Genomic DNA, 5,000 nt, shown 5'->3' on the forward strand with positions numbered 1-5,000 from the left:
GTTGATGGTGACTCGTGCCTCTTTTCTTACTGTTACCAGGTAATCTTACATTTCTTATTTGTGTGCCCCATGGAATTAATAAAAAACAAAAATGAATGTTATTATTGTTTGTGAAGCATAGTGACTAAGTAGGAAACTTATTTTATACAAAAACCAAGACGGAAGAGTCCAATAGAATGCAATCGACCCATAGATATGAACGATAAACATGGTTCACATCTACTCTTGGAAAAAATAGCGGCATAAATGCTTATGATAATACTCAAGTTTATCCACATTCTTTTTTTAGATAAAAAGATATATGTGCATCGTTACTTCCCATAGCCAATGACCATGTCTCTTACCACACATAAAGTCTTCTCTCGTAGTAAAAGACATAAAACCTTAAAAATCACTAACCCTCTTGGTCTTAGTTTTACCTATTGTGTGCATATAACCTTCATTACTTATGTACATATGGCCCTGAACACAGACCTTTGCCTCTGACGCTGCCTGAGTGGTTCTTTTGCCTGCCATGCACGATATGCCCTTGGACTCTACCTTATCCTTAATGATAATAATAAAGAAATATATATGCGATGAAATACCTCAGAGGATTTACGTAAGATAAAAGAGTATTCATGACCCTTAGACCCTGCCTTACCTCTCCAAACAATAAAAAGATGGCACGGCAAAATGTCCCCAAGCGCTTACATAAGACCAAGCAGCATAACTGGTGGACCCAAACCCATCCCGTATGAAAAAGATGAGCCACAGCGAGACACTTCCAAATGCTTACGTAAGAATGAAGAGTTTGGACACGGGCACCGCTATGGACTCTCATTTCTCAAGGAAACGAATTGCTTTTGTGGGAGAGCAATTCAACCTTGTTTCTGTTGATATTTCGAAACTACTTCGTCACCATGAGGTGGTTTTCCATTCACAGACCTTGGAAAACAAGCCTTCGCCTTGTTGACCTTCAGGCGTGAAACTTAGCGTAACTGACCTTAAAACCAAAATATTTTAATTACTAGCTCAGAGGTCCGGACCTTAACCTCAGAATAGTTTTATGAGTTATGTTCCTTTATCTACTCCAAATGAAATCACTTTAATATAGTGAACGAAATATTTCAAGCTTCACTTATAATCATAGACCTTCTTTGAACAACATATTTATTTATGTACATCTTCAAATCTAAAAGTGACCCATGCGTGTAAGAAATATGACCGTGTTATTATTGTTATTATTCTATTTCACTTTGTTTATTCTTTTTTGTGCTTACCTATTCATATTTTATATTGCATATTTACATTTGGGGTCCCTTCATCGTATAAGGAAGCTTTGTATACTTTAGATATTTACCTCATCAGCAAGGAGCTTGTTTCATTTTCCAAATATTCTTTTGAGAAATTTGATTCTTTTATAACTTTTTTAATTTCCTCTCATTTCTCAAGTAAGGTCCTTTTTTTCCTCGCTACAGTTATAGCCATCTGGACGCAGTTTTCATTGTTTCTGAACTTCCTCTTCCATGTACACAATACAAGGTGAACCCCTAATTTCTTCTTTCGCTGACTGCTGTTAGTTAGAGTTAACATTACCTTTGAATGACAGACCACGCTATCTCTGAACCTACAGAAGGATAAATATTTATGTTTTATATTATTTATTTACTCCTTTATCCATCTAATTTCAGTGAGTGAACTACACTCCTGCACCGCACCGTATTTAAGGTCCAGCCTAGAATTCAATATGGAACATTATGATGCCATTGCGGTGATACATTAAGATATTTTTCAACTACTGTTCACAAAGAATTGGCTATAACAGATCCATTTATACATCATCAGATGTGAGTATCGTTTTCAGAATGATACTTACATCATAATCTTTTTTACGATTTTCATTGTAACCCAACCTAAACTATTCTAACCTAATCTAACCAAACCCAAATCAGCCAAAACCACTCAGCATAATCAAACATAATCAAACCTAAGCTAACCTAGCCTAACCAGACCTAACCTAACCAAACTTAATCTAACCTGACCTAACCTAAACAGACCTAACCAAACCTAGCCTAATCTAACCTTACCTAACCTAGCCTAGCCTAATCAAACCTGACCTAACTAACCTAACTTAATTAAACCTAAACTAACCTAACCTAACGTAACCTAGTCTGACCTGACCTAACCTAACCTAACCCATCTTAACTTAACCTATTCCAATCTAATCTTAACAAACCTAACCTAACCTAATCTAATCTAACATAACATAACTGAACCTAACCTCACATAATCTAACCGAAACTAACCTACACTAAAATACAAAACATGTCCTAACGTACCCTAACAAAACTAAACCTAACCTAACCTAATTTAACGAAACGAAATATAACCTAATGTACTCTAACCTATCCAAACCTATTCTAACGTAGTGTAGTGTATCAAAACAAAACATAAACAAACCTAACCTAACCTAACCTAACCTAGTCTAACCTAACCTTAATTACGTTCCTACCATAACCTAACATAATCTAACCTAAATAATTCTAACTTAACCTACACTGACCTAATCTAATCAAGCCTACTCTAATCTAGATTAACCTAACCCAATCTAACATAACATACATACATACATATACCAAGGCTTTTTCCCCCTTCCAAGGGAGGTAGCCAAAAAGGGAAAGGCATAAAAACACTCCCACCCATTTCATCCCTAAATACACTCCACACCCCTCCCACCCTCCCTCTCATCTGAGCACCTCCTGGATGACGGGTCATCCCTGCCCACCGCCCTGGGTCAGAAGCAGTGTCGCAAGACACAGCACATCCACAGCAAGGCCGCTTCATTTAATCGGCGACCCCCCCTCTCCGTCCCCCCTTGCATATAAGGAGAGGACGGGGAGAAATCCCTTCGGGCTGCGTCAAAATTTACTCACACATACTACCCCCCCCACCCCCCCGCCCATTCCTCCTCATGTAATCACAACATCATCCATATACAACCATTCTCCACTCACCTCTGTCTTCCGTCCTCTCCCTTCCTTCCTCAACAGACATTCCCCTCTTCCCCAAAGCCCCCTTCACCCCATCCATCCACCTCATCCTAGGACGTCCCCTCATGTTCACTCCCTCCACATTTGCCTTCCATACCTCTTTTACTAGTCTTTCTTCACTCATTCTTTCCATGTGTCCAAACCATCCTAATATTCTTTCATCAACCCTATCTCCCAAATCCTTTTTCACCCCTGTTCTCATCCTCACCTCCTCATTTCTCACTCTATCCAGCCTAGTAACCCCCACCATACTTCTCAGACACCTCATCTCAAACACATTCAAACTCCTTCTCTCTTCTTCTCTTATGTTCCACGTTTCTGCCCCATACAGTGCTGTTGGCACAATCACTCCTTCATACAGTCTCCTCTTCGCATCCATTCCCAAATGTCTATTCCTCATTACACTCTTTAATCCACCAAGGCATTTACTCGCTTCTCTCAATCTACATTCTACCTCCACCTTCACTCCACCTTTTCCTGCTACACTTGCACCCAAGTATCTAAAACTATCCACTTCCTCCAGTCGCTCTCCCTTAATGCTCACTTCCAGTCTACTGCCACTTTCACCCCTTGTACATCTCATCACCTTACTTTTACCCACATTTATCTTTAGCTTTCTTCTATCACATACTCTCCCAAACTCTGCCACCAGCTTCCTCAATCCCTCCTCTGACCCTGCCACAAGCGCAGTGTCGTCCGCAAACAACAGCTGGCTCACCTCCCACTTTTCTCCATTTTCTTTAACCATCTCCAATCCCTGACTCACTACCCTAGCATTCACCTCTCGCACCACCCCATCCATGTATAAGTTGAACAGCCAGGGCGACATAACGCATCCTTGACGAAGTCCCACCTTTACTTCAAACCACTCACTCTCTCCATTTCTAATCCTGACACAAGCTCTACTACTCTCATAAAAACTCTTGACAGCTCCCAAAAGCTTTCCTCCTATCCCATAAATCTGCATAACCTCCCACAGTGCCTTTCTGTCTACCCTATCATAAGCCTTTTCCAGATCCATAAAAGCCCAAAAAACATCCTTCCCCTTTCCTATAGCTTTCTCACATATCTGTCTTACCACAAAGATCTGATCTACACAACCTCTACCTGTCCTAAATCCACACTGTTCCTCACCAATTACTCCTTCTGTTCCTCTCCTAATCCTCTCAATCAAGATCCTCCCATAAGCCTTCCCAACTACACTTAACAGGCTAATCCCTCTGAAACTACTACATTCACACTTATCCCCTTTTCCCTTGTAAAGAGGAACTATACAGGCACTTCTCCAGTCCTCCGGTACTCTACCCTCTCTCCAGCAAACATTAAATAACCTCACCAACCAGTCCACCATCACTGAACCTCCCTTTTTCAGACATTCTGCATGGCATCCATCCAGACTAGGTGCCTTACCTGCTTTCATCATCTTTACAACTGCCTTCACCTCATCCTTCCTTATTTCTTCTCCATTCTCCTCACTCATCATGATCATTTTCTTCGTATTTCCCACTGCAGCTATCTTTCCTTCCCTATCCTCCTTCACATTTAGCAACTCCCTAAAATATTCTGCCCATCTTCCCCTTACTGCCTTCTCTTCCATTATCATCTCTCCATCTGTACCTTTTACCTTTTCTTCCCTACTTGATTCGCCTCCTCTTCCTCTCTTAATTTCTTTCCAAAACATCTTTTTATTACTTTCAAAATTTTCTGTCATACTCCTACCCCATTTCACATCTGCTCTCCTCTTTGCCTCCTTTACCTTTTGCTTTACTTCTCTTTTCTTTTCTTTGTACGTCTCATATGACTCCCCCGTCCTCTTTTGTAACCAATCTGTGAATGCTCGCTTCTTCTCTTCTACAACCTTCTTTGTTTCCTCATCCCACCATTCACTACCCTTTCTTCTATTTCCCCCTGTCCTTCTTGTTCCACACACCATCCTTGCACACTTTAAAACTCCCTCCTTGAACCATC

This window comes from Oratosquilla oratoria, chromosome 10, assembly GCF_046742065.1.
Source record: "Oratosquilla oratoria isolate Oo_2021 chromosome 10, ASM4674206v1, whole genome shotgun sequence".
NCBI classification, from domain to species: domain Eukaryota; kingdom Metazoa; phylum Arthropoda; class Malacostraca; order Stomatopoda; family Squillidae; genus Oratosquilla; species Oratosquilla oratoria.